The sequence below is a fragment of the Tursiops truncatus genome, chromosome 1 (genome assembly GCF_011762595.2).
Source record: "Tursiops truncatus isolate mTurTru1 chromosome 1, mTurTru1.mat.Y, whole genome shotgun sequence".
Lineage (NCBI taxonomy): Eukaryota > Metazoa > Chordata > Mammalia > Artiodactyla > Delphinidae > Tursiops > Tursiops truncatus.
In genome coordinates, this window is record NC_047034.1 from 164703114 (window position 1) to 164723158 (window position 20045).

Here is a 20045-nt window from a genome sequence, read left to right on the forward strand (position 1 = left end):
AGGGCCTTAATTGGATTGGATCCCTATGAAGGCCATTAGCCTCTCACTCCAGCTTGGCAGAGAGGAAATACTGCCTCCCCAACCCCAGTCCCCACTCACATACACACCAGCCAAGATCTTCAGTGGCCTACCACCCAAATAAGGTACTGTATTAAGTTTCCAATTATTTTTATTCTCCCTTCCATTTGAACAGCTCTTTACTGTTTCCAGACACTAGCATACACTGTAAGCATTGTAGTAGTCACATTTGATCTCTTTATTTACTCATGGTACAAATTTTTATTGAGGGCCTCCTATATGCCAGGCATTGTTCCAGGCCCAGGACAGACAACATCTTGGCTTTCACAAACATTACATTCTATTTAGGAAGACAGATAACAAACCAACACCCAGGCCGATATGCCTATGTCAGGAGGTAATAAGAGTTGTGAAGAAGAATAAATCAGAGGAAGAGGATGGAGAGAGGTGCTGTGCGTCAGGGGTAGGAACAGCTTCTCTGATAAGATGACATTTAAGTAAATAGCTGAAGGAAGGGAAGGCAATATCTAGGCAAACAGTGCTTTAGGCAGAGAGAACAGCAAGTGCAAAGGCACTGAGGCAAGAATTTCCTTGGGGTGTTGGAGGAACACTAAATAGGCAGATGAGAAATAAAAGGTCTGACTTGTTTGCTGAGACCTCCTACCAGTTCAGTGGCTCTTGTCCGTTTCTTTGTCTAGTGAACACTGAAGAGTAACAGAGGGTTTAGAAAAACTTCTTTAGGGAATTCCCTGGCAGTCCAGTGGTTAGGACTCTGTGCTTTCACTGCTGGGGCCTGGGTTCAATCCCTGGTCGGGGAACTAAGATCTCATAAGCCACAGGGTGCAGCCAAAAACAAGAAAAACTTCTTTAGCTGGATAAAGAAATTATTCCATGATGATAAATAACCCCTCCCCAGAAGAAAAAGTTGATATTTTTGGAGGCTATCCATGGCTATATTACCCATAAGGGCAAAAAAAATTTATATATTAATAATTATGTTTCTATTGTTGTATATATAACATAGATATGTATATATATTATATATATAAAATATAGATGTTATATACATACATATATAGATATGCATATATAAATATTTATATGTATGCATATCTATATCTATATAAAACCACTAATAATTAAAAGAGAGAACTAATGTTTGTAGGTGGAACACTGTGCTTATAACACTCTACACTGAGCCTCCATATAGGAGGAAGCTATGGCTCAGGGAAGACACGAGACTTGTTTAAGATCACACAGCCAGGGTTTAAATTCAGGTGCACTTGTATGCTTGTCACCCCCTCTAGACCCTAAGCTTGTGAGGACAGATCCATATCTATCTGCTTTACCCTTGTATGACCAGCACATACACAGGGCCTGGCCCAAAGCTGATGCTCAAAAAATGTTGACTAAACAGTTGAAAATCTCTATCTTCAAAGCCTGTTCAGATTCTAATACGCCACTTTGCTTCCCTGTCAAAATACGATCCAACAAATCATTGGAATATTCAGCAACTGTTAAAAATTACTAAAATAAAACATAGTTAAAAAAAAAAACTACAGGGCTTCCCTGGTGGCACAGTGGTTGAGAGTTCGCCTGCCGATGCAGGGGACACGGGTTCGTGCCCCGGTCCGGGAGGATCCCACATGCCGCGGAGCGGCTGGGCCAGTGAGCCGTGGCCGCTGAGCCTGCACGTCCGGAGCCTGTGCTCTGCAACGGGAGAGGCCACAACAGTGAGAGGCCCCCGTACAGCAAAAACAAAAACAAAACAAAAAAAACTATAGTTCATCTATATAATGGAATAATACACAGTCACTTAAAATGATGTTTAAGGTTGCTGAGAATGGAGCTGCTGATGGTGGTAGGAACTAGTGGAGCTGGCCACCAGGATGATGGCATTCTGTGCCTGGTGGCCTCAGTTCAGTGCCACTCACTGCTCCCTCAGCCCACATCCCCACTCCTACCTCCACCCCAGCTCCAACCTCCTAGCCAAGCCTAACATAGCCTGGAGGCTCAGAAATAATAATAATGACCACCATCATCGTCACTATTATTATTATTAGAGTTTACACTTAATATGTGCCTGCATATACAATCTCATTTAATACCTACAACCCAAGTCCAGTATTATTATTGAACCCCATTTTCCAGGGGAGGAAACTGAGGCTTAGAGAAATTCAATCACTCGCCCAAGTCAAATAGCTGGTAAGTAAGAGGCAGAGCTGGGATTTGAATCCAAGTCTATTCTGACTCCAGACAGTGCACTTTATTACACTGCCGCCTCCCATCGCCCACAGACACCCTGTGGGCAGTGCCCTGCGTTCAGCAGTCTTCCCCCATGTACCTGCTCTGCCCTTTGCCCCTTGACCTAAGACCACGGACACGACCTTCAACATAGAGAAATAGCTCTCACCGCTAGATATGGTGACCTTGACTCAGATAAGGTGCCCATTTCCTACTGCCTAAAGGTGCAGGGACAGCCAGCTGTCGCCCCAGGAGAATGTCAGGGGTGGGTCTCCACCACCCAGCTGCTTCCCTGCAACATCAGACCAAAAATTGACAATCCTTTCCAGCCATAAAATTTGATTTGAATAAGGACATTTCTTCTCCCTCCTTGGGTAGCCACAGCTCATTTATTAGGGTGGTACTTTGGTACTTTGAGGCCTGAACAGTCGGTTCTTTAGATCACAGCTAGGTAGCAGAGGGGGGCGTTAAACTATTTGAAATTCAAGCAGGCAAGTGTATTTTTTCAAAGCTGAGAAGTGTCCTTCACGCTTCAAAAGAATAAACACATCCCCAGCTCTGGAGCTGTGCTGAATCTCAGCAGCCAGAGGAGACCCGCAAGCAGGGGAACAGGAAATGCAGCGGGTCTGTGTTTTCCCAGCTGCATCCCATGCCCCGTGGTGCAGTTCCCTCACTTGTTGGTGATCCTTGGAGGTGCAGGCTTGGTTGGTTGATTTGTTTGTCTCCCATATAAAACAGCTGCTAATCTCTTCAAATAGTGCTGCGCTTCCTATCGCAGTGTCCGTATTTGGACCAGGACCGCCAGTGTTTGTGTACACACAGGGGACAGTCCCTAACAGAAGGCCAACAGCCTTTCCTGAGCTGATCATAGACATGGCCAGGGTCCTGAAGGTTGAGCCCAACACTTATTTTCTTTCCCATTAGGTTCGCCTCTTCGTTTTCGAGTGAGGCTCTAAAGGGAGTCCTTTCTTCCCCGGAACATGCCCATACCCTTCAGCTGGATCTACCCTGTCAAGGCAGAGACCAGAGTCCCTGGATTCAACCAACAGGGCTCCCAAGTGGGGTAAACATGTCCAAGCCCCACATAATGCTGATATAGTATGCTAGGAGAGGCCACATCCCAGTTCCACAGTGAGGAAGATGACTGGGACAAGAAGGTGAAAGGGGACTAGGCACCTCTTCCTGCAGAGCAGAAATAAACACTACAAGAAACAGCAGGAACAGGATATTTACATGACCTTAAAGTCTCCCCTTGCTTTTTCCTGGCAAGGGGGGAAATTGTAAATTATAAGGTGGAGAAACCAGACCACCTCTTAATGGGGTGATCAAAATGAGTACCCTCTCCAGGCAGAGACATTGGGGGCTTCGGGGAAGTGATATCCTGACAAACACACAGTATCACTTTGGTAATATACCAGCTGAGAATGCATAACCCGAATCTAATCGTGAGTAGACATCAGATACACCCAAATCGAGCAACAGTCTATAAAATAACTGCTCTGTATTCTTCAAGATTTCAATGTCACGAAGGCAAAGAAAGGCAGGGTGCTGTTCCAGATTAGAGGAGAGTAAAAAGATGTGACAGCCAAGTGCAGCACACAACCTGGCCTGGAGCTCGTACTAGAGTGAAAAGAATACCATAAAGAGCAGTACTGTGTCAATTGACAGGATTGCAACATGGATAGTAATTAAAGTATCATATCAATGTTAAATTTCTTGAATTTCATTGTCGTACTGTGGCTATGTCAGAGAATATCCTTGTTTTTTGGAAATACGTACTGAAGTGTTAATGGGTACAGGGATGTGATGTCTGCAATCTACTCTCAAATGGTTCAGAAACCAGAGTATGTATCCTAGAATTATATGTGTCTATCTATCTATCTATCTATCTATCTATCTATCTATCTACCTACCTACCTACCTATATCTAATATCTATCATCTATCTATCTCTGTCTATGTATATAGAGAAAAATAAACATGGCAAAATGTAAAAAATTTATGATTCCAGGTGAAAGATATTTAATAGCTTTTGTATTATTCGTGCAACTTTTCTGTTGGTTTGAAATTATTTTAAATTAAAATAAACATCATAGTAGTCCAGAGGGAGGAAAAGCTGGGTCCCTAACTGAAATCCAGGGAATTTTTTCCCCTCATCTTGGAGTGACTGAACTGGCAGAACTCATTCTATGACTTCTCTCTTCCGAAAGACTTTTTTGTGGGTTGGTTGGTTTCCCTTTTGTTAATAGCCAGGAAGACACACCAGCCTCTTAGATCATCACCACTGGGGCCACCCCGACTCTGGCTGTAGGGGCTGGGCGGTCGGCTCACCCACTGGCCTTTCCAGGAATTTGGAGCCTCTGGGACCTGAGCTGTAGAGTGAGGGGGAAGAAGCACCGTTATGCCCTTTCCAAAAAGCCCCTCATGACTCCTCTCTCCGCAGAGACTGGTCCAGCACCCCACCCCCTATTGTCTTGAGTGGGCCAGGAATCAGCAGAACCGGAACTGGGAACCACCTTTTTGTTTCCTGCTAGTCAGACATTCAAAAGACATTTGTCAAGTGCTCCCCATTCAGTTTGTGGCATAAATGACTGTTGTCTTTTCTGAAGAGGCAGTTTGTGGTTAAGGAGCCCAGTGCTAAATTCGTAGTGCCTGAGCCAGGCACTGCTAGCATGTGACTCACTAGCCACTTCACCTGCAGTAAGTCTCTTCACCTCTGGGAGCCTCAGTTTTCCTCCTCTGTAAAATGAGGACAACGTGCTACCTCATAGGCTCCTTGAAACTACTGAATGGGATAGATACCTCATGGAAAGAGCTGGCCCATGCTAAATACTCAACAAATGTTCGTTGTTATTGTTATTATTAACCACAGGTCCTGCCCTCCCAGAGTCTGCAGCTGGCCAAGAAAACCACAAATTTAAGAAGAAATATCAGTAAAGCCTGATAACTGCTGGGTTAGGGGAAGTACACATAATTTCCAGGTGTTATGAAAGCACAGAGTGGGGGCATCTATCTTAGTCTGGGGTGGAGGACAGTCAAGAAAGCTTTTTCAAGAGGGAAGAGTGTTTAACACAGACATAAACTGAGCATCTGCTCTGCGCCAGACACTGCTAGGGCCCTGTGAACACCGCAAAATAGAACACAAAATAGAGTCTCTGATCTCACAGAACTGTCATTCTAGGGGGAAGGCAGGCTCCTCACAAACAGGTGAATAAACACGTAATATGTCAGGAGGTGATGTGCTATGATAAAAAAATGAAACAGGTTAAGGGGACAGAATGTTTACCCATCTATGAAATGGGAATACTGCAAGTGCCTAACTTAAACCCCTGTGACAATGATCAAATGAAATATTGCATAGAAGGTACTTAGTAGCCCAGCGTCTGATAAGGAGTGTTAGGTACTGTACATGATTTGCAAGTGCTCAAGAAATGTTTATTAATCCGAATGGATTATTTCATTTATTTAACAAGAATGTTTTAATATGTACCAGACCCTGAGAGAACATTAGGACATGACCCAGCCACAGTCGTGAAGCTCATAATAGCCTAGTGGAGGTGACAGATAAACAAGCCATTCCAAATATCGTGTGATAAGAACTAAGAGTTATTCAGAGTTTACTATGTACCAGGCACTATTTTGAACATTTTATCTGTATTAAGCCGTATAATCTTTACAACAACTCTGAGCTAAGTGCTATTTTACAAATGAGGAAACTGAGGCCCAGAGAGGTTAGGTCATTAGCCCTGAGTTACACAGTCAGTGTAAAAGTGGTACAGCTAGAATTCTGCACTAAAGAATCCCAGTGTGGAAGAGGGCCCACCCCTGACAGGATGGATCAAGGAGGGCTTCCTGGAAGAGGTCCCATCTAAGATGAGGTTTGCAAGATGGTAGCTATTAGCTGTGCAGATGGGGGAGAAGGACTGTTCAGGTGGAGGGAACAGCCTGTGCATGGGCCTGAAGTGAGAGAAGGTGCCCTTTTGGCACCAGCCATCAGTCTGAGATCAGGGAGTGGAGAGGATGAAGCTGGACAGAGGGTAGGGTCATTCAGGGAGGGCCTTGTACTGCCCTAAGAAATGTGCCCTTTCTCCATGGTGTGGCGGTTTCAGTGAGGAGCTCCAGGTTTGAGAGGGGGAAGAAACCTCATGAATTCAAACACTTTGAGGGGGAATGAGTGCAAAGTGGGGCAGGCAGGGGGGTGGGGCATCTTTGCAGTTCTGCTCCCCAAGCTGTCTGGCACCCACTTCAGAGGAATCAGCCACTTGGCTGGGAGACAAGGCAAGTCAGCCTTCCAGTCTGACCCAGGGTCTCTCCCAAAGGGATGTCTCTTAAAGAACCAGAACAGAGAAGTGGAGGGGGGAGCCCAGAGATGGATCCCAAGTATGGCAACCATGGGACCCAGTGGGAGTTTGGGGCTTGGGTCTGGTTATTCTTCTTGATTGAAAAAAAAAAATCACAAAATTTTTTTGAGAGGTTATGCAAGCATATGGTAAGATAAATAAATAATAATTCAAGCAGCCCAGGGAGCCTACAGCCCAAGGGCAGCCCCTCCCCCACAGTCTCTCATTTCCCCTTCCTCAGGCTGCACACAATCATTTTCCTGGGTTTCCTTCCAAAGATATTCTATGCACGTGTGCATAGGTTTATGTAGATACAGCCAATAGAGGAATTTTGAAAATGAATTTTAATGTTCTTCTTTGTTGGGGGAGAATCATTAAAATGTAAAATATATTCATTGTAGAGAAGGTTGGGAAAAAACAAAACTAAACTAAAAGAAAAGAAAAGCAGAACAAAGAACTAAGCTGCAAAGGCAATCACTGCTAAAATTTCCAACCCAGGATCTCTGCTTTAATAAGAAAAACTAACCTTTGAATGGCATGGTAAAAAGCAGCTTTGTATTCTTTTTTTTTTTTTTTTTGCGGTATGCGGGCCTCTTACTGTTGTGGCCTCTCCCGTTGTGGAGCACAGGCTCCGGATGCGCAGGCTCAGCGGCCATGGCTGGCTCACCGGCCCAGCCGCTCCACGGCATGTGGGAGCTTCCCGGACCGGGGCACGAACCCGTGTCCCCCGCATCGGCAGGCGGACTCTCAACCACTGCGCCACCAGGGAAGCCCAAACTTTGTATTCTTTACCAAGTTCCACCTGCCTCCTCCTAATGGCATGATATTTGAAATAATGAGAATTATTATTATTTCAAAAGAGAGAACGGAGACCTGGAGAACTCAAGTCCTAGGAAAGAAGGTCTCCTGGCTCTAGAGCCTCTTTCACATCAGTTCCCCCACCGTCTCCCTGTCTCCCAGGCCTCAGGAGGGGGGCCAGCTCCCTGCCCACTGGAGACAAAACCTTCTTGAACCTTTGTCTGCCAGAGGCAGGTCCCCCTGCTGTAGCCACCACCAGCTGCAGTGACTCACAGAATGACGCATTGGCCTGTTGGAACGTCTCTCTCTCCACTGCTGCTCTCCTCCTGCTGGGATGGTGACCAGCGAGGAAGGTACAGGGCATGTTGAAAGCACAGGGTTTGGGGTCAGACTGCTTGGATTTGAAGCCCAGGTCTGCCGTGGCCAGCTGTGTGATCTTAGGCAAATTACTTATCTCTCTGTGTCTTATTGTCCCCATCTGTAAAATGGGATAGTAATAGTACTTCCTCCTAGAGCTGTCATGAGGATTAAATGCCCAGAAAGTACGCACACACAGCAAGTGCTCAGTAATGTTAGCTGTTATTCTGGTCCTCTCAGCCTATAGGTGAGGTGCGGAAGAGTGAGTTCTGTGCCCTGAGGGTCCTGTCTCACATTCCACCTCCCTGCCCCAGGCTACTCTGCCTACAAGCCCCAGCTTCCCCAAGCCCACAGATCTTTGCTCATGCTGTACCCTCTGACCCTCTTCCCAGGCTTTCCAGGCTGAGGAAATCTTTCTCACATTTCAGGATTCAGAGGCGAAGCCTCCAGGGATCCTCCCAGAAACACACCTCCACCCTCAGTCCAAATAAACCTCTTCCTCCTCTGGATCCAGCACCACCGGACACTGGATGGGCACACTGTATTGAAATTATTTGTGTAACCCAGGGGTCCCCCAGGTCCTCAGCTAACTAGGGTCACTAGTTATTTAAAGTTGCATCCACATCCCCCTTATACCTTCCCAACAGAGTCCTCTTCCTGCCAGCCCCCCTATTCTGGGAAAGCTTGCCCCAATTTCAGCTCCATGGGTGGAGCCAGAGGCGGCTAATCCAATCAGCTCCTGGCATTGTCCTGGTGCTGTAATTGGACCAGGGATGACCACATGACACAGCTTGCCCAATCAGACTGAAGGGAAGGCCTTTACTGTCTGGTTTAGGGACACAGCCTCTTTCTCTTGCTCAGGAAGAGTGAGGATGCAGGATGCTCCAGGTGTTGCTGGCAGCCACCTTGCCACCAAGAGGGTAGCTACCCTTGGATTGAAGCCAATGTGCAGTGCAGGAGGCAGAAAGCTTCTAGGTCCTTATGCCATCATTGAACCACTGAGGTTCAACTCCTGAGGCCAGGAATGCCCAGGGACTTCCTGTTGGTGAAATAACAAATTCCCTTAATGTTTACGCCAACTGAGTCAGGTGTTCACATCTTCACTGATCCCAGCACAAGAGCTCACATCTAATTTATTGAGCACTTACTATGTGCCAGGCACTGTTCCGAGAGATTTACATGCATAAATCCATTAAACACAGCTACCTTAATAGGTAGATGTGATCTGTGTCATAGTTAATAGTACATTTTCAGGAGTGAGACCTCCTGGGTTTTCACATCTCTGCTACTTATTATATAAACTTAACCTTCCTATGCCTCACTTTCCTCATCCGAAAATAGAACCTGTTTCATAGGGTTGCAGTAAGAATTAAAATAGGGTAATCCACATAAGGTATACTAATATCAGTGCCTAGCACATAGTAGGGGCTGAAAAATATTAGTCTTTGTGTTATTATTCCCATTTTACAGATGAAACCAAGGCTCAGGGAGTGTATGACAGGACCTAAGTTTACACACGTAGTAAGTGTATCAAACCTGCATAACTTAGCTTTAAAGTTTGCAGTCTTAACCACATGGCTCAAACCCCCAGGGCCTGCCTGGTAAGAAGCCCAGGAGATGTGCAGGTTATAGGCAGCCTGTCTCACCAGCCTCCCAGGGCTGCATTTACTGAGTTCTCAGTCTCCAGATGACTCTAGTGTCCCGTGTGTGCTGTACACACCCCCAGTCCCACTCCTGGAACACGGCTCCATCCTTCCCACCCTCACAATTTACCCCACGAGGCTGGGGTATGGCAGATGGTCTGGAAGGTTGGTGGTGACCATGGGGAGAGCCACCAGTAAAAGATAAAATTTGAATATTAAATATCCTTCTTCTTAAAAGTCCAGCAAACATTTCCATCCTAGGAACTTTCAGCCTCTAGACAGGTTGCTTCTTTCTTGCAGCTGCATTTCTCTGCTCTCATCCCCTCCTCCTGCTTTCAGGCCTCAAGTCTCCCCTTATGTTCTTGCCCAAGGCCTCCCTCCACCCTCCAGGCCTCCAGCTGTGGTCAGCGAGAGGGCAGTGCCCAAGGTGGCCATTACTGTATTTGGCCTTGCAGAGACCCTCACCTTCCCGGAGGGGTGCCATGTCCAGGTTTTAATCGAACACATGTTTCCTCCCCCCGTGGTCTGGGAGCATCCTGCAGCTCTGGGTTGGGGGGATTCGGGCCTCTGGCTCCAGGGCACAGCCTTATTCCAGTGAGTGTCCGAGAAAGGAAGGATGAATTTAATGCACTCCTCGCCCTTTCCTACTGGCTGCTTGCCCCACCTCCTGGTGAGTCAGCAGCGAAGCCAGGCCTCTCAGCCTTTCCTGTTCTCTCCTTGGGCTCCGGAAGAACAGCAGGATATGAGCTACTCCCAGGCTGCTTTTTGACTTGACAGAGTGGCAGGTGTTGGCAGGCTGTCGCCCAGAGCCTGGACCCATTGCTCAGTTCTCCACATCTCACGGCCAATCCCCGCCTCTCACCCCAAGGATGGGAGAATCTGTGCACTTCAGCTCCTGAACAGAGGGGACAGGATCAGAGAAGGTCGGAAACTGAATCTGGAGCCAGAGGGTGTGAATCCCGAGTACACTAACTCCCTGCCTCAGTTGCCTCATTTGTGAAAAAATGGGATAATAAGAGTCCTTCCCTCCAAGATTGCAAAGAGTGGATGCATTTATATCTGTAAAGACCTCAGAAGAGTGCCTGGAACATAAAAAGCACTAAGTCAGTGTTTGTTTCATAGAAAAACATAAATTCAGTAAACATGTAGTGAGGGTCCACCATGTGCCAGGTCCAGGCCAGGCTCTGTGGGGACACAGTGGTGAGCAAAGCAAGAACAAGAAGGACACATCAGCTCCCTTGAAGAAAGGAAATCTGGCCTCTCTCCCAGAGTGAGTGATTCAGTAGGGTAGGCTGGAACCCGTAATCTCTTAGGAAATGGCCCTGATAGCCAAGTGTAAGCCTTGGGGAGGGACAGGTTGTTGCCCAAAGTCTTATAGCTGGAGAATGATAAAAACAAGCGCATCCTTAATGTGCCAGACGTATAGTTGTTTTATTATTGTCTTGTCATTGTCCCCGATTCACAAGAGAGGAACTGAGCACAGAGAGGTTGAGTCACTTGCTCAAGGTCACACTGCTAGGAAATGGTAGAGCCAGGACTGAGCCCCAGACAGCCTGGCTGAGCAAACAGCAAAATGAGACTAATAATCAACTGTCTTTCACTGAGTACCCACAACACACACTGCAAAACACATCATCTTCTTTTACCCTCACACCACCGGATCAAGTAGGTACCATTACTGTCCCCATTTCACAGATGAAGAAATTGAGGCCCACGGTTATTATGTGGTCAAGTTCTCACATCCAGGCAGTGCCAGAGCTGGGGTTTCTAGAAACTAGACCATCTGGCCACCCCAGAACTATTAATTCCCAGCAGCTTTTCCTAGCCTGGCTGGAGCCCGTGTTGTCCCCCTCCATCCTTTCTGGGCCCAAGGGAGCGCGTGCAGAGAATACAGAAGCCATTGAACCACAATCTGGACAAATGAGCATTATGAGTCGAGTCCTTCTGCCAAGCACAGAAAGCCCTAAAATGTAGCCAGAGCCAAGTGGACGATGTCCTGGACCAGCCACAGCCCCACTCCCTCCAGCCTGACCCTGAGGTCCAGGGTTCTCTGGGAAGACTGGACTCTCTCAGGCTCAGAACACACTAGTGGGAACAGCAGTGCTCAGCTCTGCTGGATCCTCCACACACATTATATGAAGGTTGAACTTCACAACCTTATGAAGAAGGTTCTAGTTTTGTCCCCATTTTGCAAGGGGCAGGACAGTTCTGGAGACAGGCTGTGAGAGTTCCAAATTCCGTCTCCTAGTCACGGCCTCAGGCAACACTTAATCTCTCTGGGCCTCAGTTGCCTCATCTATTATGAGGATAATATTAGTGGGCTTCCCTGGTGGCTCAGTGGTTAAGAATCCGCCTGCCAGTACAGGGGACACGGGTTCGAGCCCTGGTCCGGGAAGATCCCACATGCCGCGGAGCAACTAAGCCCGCGTGCCACAACTACTGAGCCTGTGTGCCACAACTACTAAAGCTCATGTGCCTAGAGCCCGTGCTCTGCAACAAGAGAAGCCACCGCAATGAGAAGCCCACACACCACAACAAAGAGTAGCCCCCGCTCACCTCAACTAGAGAAAGACCTGCACACAGCAATGGAAACCCAACGCAGCCAAAAATAAAATAAAATAAAAATAAATTAAAAAAAAAATACTAGTGCCTACACTCAGAGGGTGGACAAAAAATTAGAGGTGCCAGGACATGTGAAGCACTTAGAACAACGCCCAGCACGTAATAAGCACTATGCGTTTGCCATTTGAAGGAAACTGAGGCTCAAAGAAGTTCTATGACTTGCCCCATATTACACGAGTGCCTCATGGAAGAGCCAGGACTTGGACTCAAGTCTGTTCAATTTCAAAGCAGCCCTCACATCACACATTAAGGGCATCGAGCTCCTTGATGGGTGAGGAGGATTTTAGATGGAAGGGAGACAGACATTTTAAGTTGAGGAAAGAGCATTCGCACAGAGGGGGGAATGGGCCATAGAGCTGCCTGGTAGTAGTGCCAGAGTCAGGGTCCCATCCCCACCGTACCAACACCCAGCCGGGGCCTGCCCAGTCTGATGGCAATTCAGATCATTTCACACGTATTTCCTGAGCCCCTGCTATGTGCCAGGCCGGGGCAGAAGGCATGGAGACCAGGGGGAGAGGCAAAAGATGCCTGGCTGGGATGCCCCAGCTGTTACTGGAAGGGCTGTTTCAGGGACCAAGACCACGTCACCCTTTTGCTATGGGCCTGCAGATGCCAGCGAGAGTGTGGGCTGAGGGCCCAGCCTCCCTTCCTCCCCCTAGAACCCCATGACTAACTCTTTCCCTCCATCTGCTCCCACACTTACTCGTCCCCCCGCCCCCAGGCCCCAGGGAATCCGATCTCTGTGGGCCTGGTTATGGGGCGGTCACCTCAGCATCAGGTGGTTGTGGTGGCAGGGGCTAAGCACCTTCCCTTCTCCCGCCTTAGCCACCCCTTCCTGAGTTTCTGACCTCCTCCTCCATGCCCCTGGGGCCTGGGACATCACCCCTCGGGCTCCAGAGGGGCCACCTCCTCCCCCTGGTGAAAGGAGCCATTGTGAGATCAGCCTGGGAGCTGGCAGGCACTGGGCTGGCACACGTGGCTCTCCCAGAGGCCCTGAGTCCAGCCGTTCCTGCCTCTGGCTGCTTGGGCCTGCCCGGACAGGAGGGAGGAGGCGTGAGGAGGCTTGGGCTGCTGTCGGGGCTATTGGGCCTCCTGCAGGGGGGCCCCGAAGATATGTTCTGATTTAAACCTGCCTCAGGGCTGAAGGAGGAGGCTGGAGGGCAGAGCACTCTGCTGGTACCTTTAGAACCTTGGAGCAGGAAGCACTCGTCATCTGGTCCTGGCATAGTTGGGGCCTTCACCAACCTGAAAGCCATGGTGTGCTAGACGAGGCCAGAACCTTGTTCCCCAGAAAGGCCAGCCAAGCCTGCAGAGCTCTGGAGGGAGAGGCAGGCCATCTAGGAAAGGTTATGAGGTTTGGGGGTGGACGGTGGAGAAGGGAGGAACCTAGGACTAGCAGTTTCACCACTGACTGCCAGAGACCTTCCAGACAGAGCCTGTGATGACGATGTCATAATATTTAGCTACTATTTATTGAGCACAGTGCTGAAGACTTTATCTCATTTAGTCCTTAGAACAACCATATAAGGCGGGCGTTATCTATCTGTAGGGCTGTTGTGTACAGTAATGCAGGTTGTTCACTGAACAAGGGGACCCAGCCAAGGCAGGTGTGCGAAGACTCCAATCCACCCAGTGCTCTAATCACCAATGGTATTCCCGGAGGTCTGTGTCTTTAAAATGTTCTTTTCTCTTTACGTTACAGCTGAGGGAAGGTAGGTTCTGAGGAAATTAAATGACTTGTTCAAGGCTTCTTAACTAGTAAGTGGCAGATCTGGTATTTAAACTCAGAACTGCCGGACTCCTGGGCCTTCCCTGGTGGTCTAGTGGGTAAGACTCTGCGTTCCCAGTGCAGGGGGCCCAGGTTCTATCCCTGGTGGGGGAACTAGATCCCACATGCTGCAACTAAGACCCTTTGCAGCCTAAATAAGTAAATAAAAAATTTTTTTAAAAAAAGAGCTATCTGACTCCTAAACCTCTACAGTAACCACAGTGCTGGGTTCAGGCCTGTTCACTTGCACTCCTCTCTACCATCTTCTTTCCTCTGGCCCCGGCTGCGCAGAGCCGCCATTGTGGTGGGGAGGAAAAGCCTGTGCAGGGCGGCAGGACAACTCACCTGGGTTGAGTTGCAGTCCCCGTTCTACCGTTTATTATTCACGTTTCCTCTCCACACCTCATTCTTCTCATCTGTAATGTGGGTATGTCCGTTAGAGTTCTTGAGAAGCCAGCAACAGAAAGCAGCTTTGGCTTTTCCTTAAATGACAACAAACAAAAGGAATGCCTTGGAAGGGTCTGGGGCTGCCCGGAGAATGGAAGGAGGAGCTGAACTAGGGCCACTGGCATCCAGCAGCAGGGACCAATGAACAGCACCTTTAGCCTAGTTCCCTAAATAATAAACCAGGTCCTGTTATCGGAAGAAGAGGGCGTGGTTGCGGCAGCCCAAAGCAACTCATGTGCGCATCTGGGAGGAGGATGGCCTGCTTGTAGGGATGGCCTGAATCAGGCGAGCTCTGGTGGGGCAGCTTTTGCAGGCTGTAAAGGAGCAGGAGACGCACGGGAGCATCACGGGTCCCGCCTCAGGGCCCCTGGCTTGGCCACTGACTGGTTATGTGCCCTTGGGCAGTTCACTTTTCCTTCTGGACCAGAGTTTCTTCATCTGTAGGAGGAAGGTGATCATCTTCAAGGCCAACTTTTAGCTCACTAAGGTGTTAGTAACCCAGTCCAGAGGGATTTTGGTTATTACAAGATGTTCCTGGGGGCCATTGCTCAACTTGAAAGAATGAATCATGGATGGTAGAATTTCAGGCATCCATGAAGACGATATTGGGTGGGGTTTAGTGTGGTCCCACCAAGTGGAAAAACACCTAGTTTGCCTAGGAGACCAAGCAAGCAGAGGGGCAACGTGAACACAGGGCCCTGACCTCATGCCTCCAGAACCTCTGCCTCAAGAGGGCTGCAGAGATCCCTGCTTGGGGGCAAGAGGTTAGTCGTGGTTGAGATTTCGTTTGCTGGAGGGCTTCTGGGCAGAGGCGGCAGAGCTAGCTGACAGGAGACAGGGGGCTGCTCAAGTCAGAGTGCCTTTGTTAAAGGGACACATCGACTTGTGCCAGCAGACTGAGGCGCCGTGCAAAGAGGACATCAACGCTCCTCTCTGGGCCAGTTTCTACCTCTATCAAATGGGGAGAAGGTCACTGTCATGCCAACTTCAGGGGGCCTTCCTGAGGATCAAATGGAACAGTACACATGAAAGAAAACCTGAGGAAGCATAGGGCCCAGGTGTTGGATAAGGACAAGAAGGTAAACCTCATGGGGCAGTGCCTGTTCACTGCTGGGGTCCAGCACAAAAATTACTTGTTGGGGCTTCCCTGGTGGCTCAGTGGTTAAGAATCCGGCTGCCAGTGCAGGGGACATGGGTTCGAGCCCTGCTCCGGGAAGATCCCACATGCCGCAGAGCAACTAAGCCCGTGCACCACGACTACTGAGTCCGAGTGCCACAACTACTGAAGCCCGCGTGCCTAGAGCCTGTGCTCTGCAACAAGAGAAGCCACCCAATGAGAAGTCCACGCACCGCAACGAAGAGTAGCCCCCACTCGCTGCAACTACAGAAAAGCCCACGCACGGCAACAAAAGACCCGACGCAGCCAAAAAAATAAAAATAAATAAAAAATTTAAAAATTACTTGTTGAATATTAATAGCTAACATGTAACATGTACTTATGTTCCAAGCACAGTTCTAAAGTTTTCCAAGTATGTACTCTTTTAATCTTTATAATAATACAAGCACTGTTATTATCATTCCCATTTAGAGATAAGGAAGCTGAGGTACGGAGAGATTATGTCACCTGCCCAAGGCCATGCAGGCAGTAAGATGTAGAGCTGGGCTTTGAACCCAGGCAGTCTGGCTCTAGGGCCTGGGCTCTTAAGCATGCCTGTCTGACTGAGTTACTAAATGAGTGGCTGAATGAATGAGTGAATGAATGAATGAATTAGCATGGGCATTTATGAATGAGGTTTGGGGTTCAGGGTCCGCAAATCTTTGCTTTGGGAACATGAGCTGAAGCTTCCAGCAAGAATTCCTCTTTTTTCTCAGTCTATCAGCAAGTTCTGGTGTTTATAGAAGACACTTTGCAAATGCAAGATTGTGTTCAAAACAGGTCTCATCATCTTCCTCCAAACCTGCTCGTCCTCTTCCTCTCCTCTTTCCCAATCTCAGCTCCTGCTACCACTGAGGACAGTTGCTCAAGATAGAAACTTCCAAGTCATTGTTGACACTTTTCTCTCTCTCACCTGGCGAGTCTCTGGCCAACTCCTCAAGATCACAGCAGAAACTTTATCTCACAGCAATTTCCTCCAGATGTCACCCGTCTCATCCTCCAAATATAACAGCTTGCTAGGGGCCCCCTGTGTTTTAGGATTTCATGAAAAATGGGCTTTCATATCTTATCTCACTGTGATGGGACTCATGGCTGGTCTCCTGTTCCAGTTAAACTATTGCTGGAAAATGAATTAACCAAAAAACTTAGTGGATTAAAGCAATATCATTTTGTTACTATGTCTCATGGATCTATGGGCTGACTGCACTCAGCTAGGCTGGGTTCTTTCTCAGGATTCTTCGTGTGGCTGTGATCAGACGGTGGATGGAGTTGGAGTGACGTAGAGGCTTCCTCCGCTCACACATCTGGCAGTTGACCCTGGTTGTCAGCTGGGATGTCAACTGGGGCTGTTGGCCAGAACACTTACACGTGGCCTCTTAATGTGCCCTGGGCGCAGCATGGCAGCTGGACTCCAAGAATAAGTGCTCCTAGAAATAGGAAGTAAACCTTCCAGTCTCTTAAGATTTGGGTCACTTCTCGTATTCTATTGGTCAAGCAGTCACAAAATCCATGTTCAAGGGGAGGACATACACAACCCCACATTTTGATGGGAGGAGTATAAAGCATGTGGGGACCACGTTTTAGAACCACCACACCTCCTAATCTCTCTGAGGACTCTTAGGAAGGGGTCCATTTCTCTTAGTCAACCTCTTCACTTCCTCCTTCCATATAACCTGCTTCTGCTGAATTCTTTATCTCCTTTAGTTCTCAACTCCCTTGAAGGCTCTTTCCGCACCACTGGCAGCCCAAAGGTTGAACATAGCCTTCCCTTTGTAAAAATTTTCCCCAAGTTCACGTGTCAAGATGTGGTAGACATTCACTGATTCATGGGTGGTGGGCGAGGGGAGTTGCCTGGCAACGCAGCTGTGTACAGATTATTATTATTTCCCTGAACAATTAGGTTCTCTGCCCCCTCTCCTTCCCAGGGCATCCCAGCTGCATACAGGGGGTTCTCTTCCCACAATTACAATGTCTTTTTAGCCAAGAGAACTGCTGGAAACAGGCAGTTCCCTCCCCTAAGAGGAAATCAAGGGCCAGAACATTTCCCCTTCTCCGCTCTTGGAGTTGGAGGGGCCCTGAGACATCCTCTAGCTCAACATCTTCCAGACCGTGTTCCTGGGAGCAGTTTTATTTCTTACACTGCTCATAGATGTTCTGTAGAGGTAGTGTGATCAAATGTGTGTGGGAAATGCTGGGTTCACATGAAGCAGGCCTCCTCTGACTTCAGTACCATCAGACGCCATCCTGCTATCAAGGGAAGCCTCTGATCACTTCTATGCAATACGGTGCCACTGGCCACATGTGTCTATTGAGCGCTGGAAATGTGGCTGGTGAGGAACTGAATTTTAAATTCTAGTTCATTTAGGGCCTCCCTGGTGGCTCAGTGGTTAAGAATCTTCCTGCCAATGCAGGGGACACGGGTTCGAGCCCTGGTCCGGGAAGATCCCACATGCCACGAAGCAACTAAGCCTGTGCGCCACAACTACTGAGCCTGCGCTCTAGAGCCCGTGTGCCACAACTACTGAAGCCCGCATGCCTAGAGCCTGTGCTCCACAACAAGAGAAGCCACCGCAGTGAGAAGCCTGCGCACCGCAACAAAGAGTAGCTCCCGCTGGCCGCAACCAGAGAAAAGCCCTTGCGCAGCAACGAAGACCCAACGCAGCCAAAAAAAAATCTAGTTCACTTAAATTAATTTAATTTAAATAATCACATTTGGCTAGTGGGCGCCATATTGGAGAACACAGCCCCGGAGCCTTTTATATTCTAATAGGTGTTAAATGGCTTTTCCCAACATGCTTGATCAAAGATTCAATCTCTTTCTCTTTTCGTGTATGGTGTGCTGTTAACCCCTGTTTTGTAGTTTGGGAAATCCTTCTCTGGTCCAATCCTCATTTAACAGATGGGAAAACTGATCCCAGAGAGGGGAAGGGACTTTCCCAAGGTCACACAGCAAGTTAGATGCCCAGCTGAGGCTTGAATGCAAACCTCTCTCCTGGTCCAGCTCTACCTCTCATGTCTTTTGACTGCTTTAACTAAGGGTTGACGCCAAAAGGAAGAACCGACACTGAGTTTGTTTAGGGTCCAGTTCTGTGGCAGGAGCTCGCCAATACATGGACTCCTTTCATCCTCTCAATAACCCTGTGAGTTGGGAATTAGTAGCCCCAATATATACACAGGAAAACTGAGGCTCAAAGAGGGGAAGAGACTTGCCCAAAGCGATACATGTGGCCATTGCTTGAAATGATCAGAGCTGTGTCCAAAATGCGCAATCGGCAGGGAAAAGGTGGGGAAACACCAGGAAGGAGAAGAATAAGCCTCTGTAACCAATGAACAAAGAATTGGGGTGGGGGTAGGAGCCAGGAAGCTGGCCCAGGCCCACAGGAAAATCCGGATAAGAGGAGAAAACACTTGAAAAAGACAAAGCTAAAAAATGACCCCAAACGTCAGTGTCCAGGGATGAGTGGGCCTCTGGTCCTTGGACAGCCATTCTATAGGTTGGATGGCAACCAATGGGGGAGTTGGTGTGAATGCTCTGGCCAACAGGGGAAGCCGTGACAAACTGGCGAGGGAGAGAACCAGTCAGATCCTGTCTTATATGAGGTTTGGCTCTAGAAGGTGTAAACATGGTTTATAACAGCCAAAGAAGCAGGATGAGGGAACAGGTGGTTGCCTTGACTTAAAATTGTGTAAATGGTGCAGCCACAGACGTGAGCAAATGAGCAATGGCTAGTTCAGAAGAAGGGATGACTTAAGAGCCCTCAACCAATAATGAGTAATAAGGGACAATGGATGGCATTGTGCTGTATGGGTAGTTAGAGCACGATCACAGGAGATATTCAAGACTTCTTGTCTGCAGAATGGGGACTGGGAAGGGATTAGATGCTGGGAAGGCATCACTTCCTCCACCCTCCACGTGTCTTTTAGAGAAGGCAACCATACCCCCATTCTCAGGGTCTGCTCCCACAACACTAGGTCATGGGCGGTGGCCCCTCAGCTGGCCAATCAGGTTCACTCTCCTAGAATTTGAAATTGAAACCTAAACACCGGCCTCTGTCGGGTGTTTGAACTGAGAGGACCTGCAGAGCTGGGGCTGAGGCAGCCAGGAGTCCTGAGAAAGCTAGTGATGGGAGAAGGTGAGGAAAAAGTAGGTGTGCAGCCCAGATGGGCAGCGGTGGGGCGGGGGGGGGTGATGTCATTTTTTTTCTGGTTTTGTTTCTGGCTCCTTGGAGCTAGGGATGCTTTTCCAGCCCTTGCCCTTACACAAGGATCCTGCCAGTAACCCGCTCCACCTACCGCCCCCCCATTTATGCTTAAGTAGGCTGAGGGGGTTCTATCCTTGTAACTAAAGTGAGGTGTGTATGTGTGTGTCTGTGCATGTGTGTGTGTGCATGTGTGTGTGTGTGTTTGGGTGTTGGGGAAAATGTATTCAATATTGTGTCTGAGAGCCTGTGTGCCTTGTGAGGGTATATCCTTTTCTCTGACCTCAGGTGGTCTTCCCATGTGTGACGTCAGGTGTTGAAGAAGAGGCTCTGTTCTGACAGCCAGCTTTCTGTTGCAATGCTAAATGCCTCGGAAAAACCACATTCATTCAACAAGTCAATCATTCATTCTACAAATGTTTATTGAACGCCTACTATTTGCCAAGCACTGTTC

The 20045-nt window shown here is 48.3% G+C and overlaps 1 long non-coding RNA gene across 2 annotated transcripts; it reads right to left on the reverse strand.

The window, feature by feature from the left end:
* Positions 1-8547: 8547 nt before the first annotated feature.
* LOC109550376 (uncharacterized) lies at positions 8548-12926 on the reverse strand. 2 transcript variants are annotated; one of them, XR_002176865.3, is made up of 3 exons: positions 12725-12921; positions 9865-9984; positions 8548-8795 (listed from the first exon to the last, which is right to left on the reverse strand). It is a non-coding gene; the product is annotated as an uncharacterized lncRNA (long non-coding RNA). The 2 variants fall into 2 exon arrangements; XR_012326928.1 differs by lacking the exon at positions 9865-9984 and having other exon boundaries at positions 12725-12926.
* Between the last annotated feature and the right edge of the window lie 7119 nt (positions 12927-20045).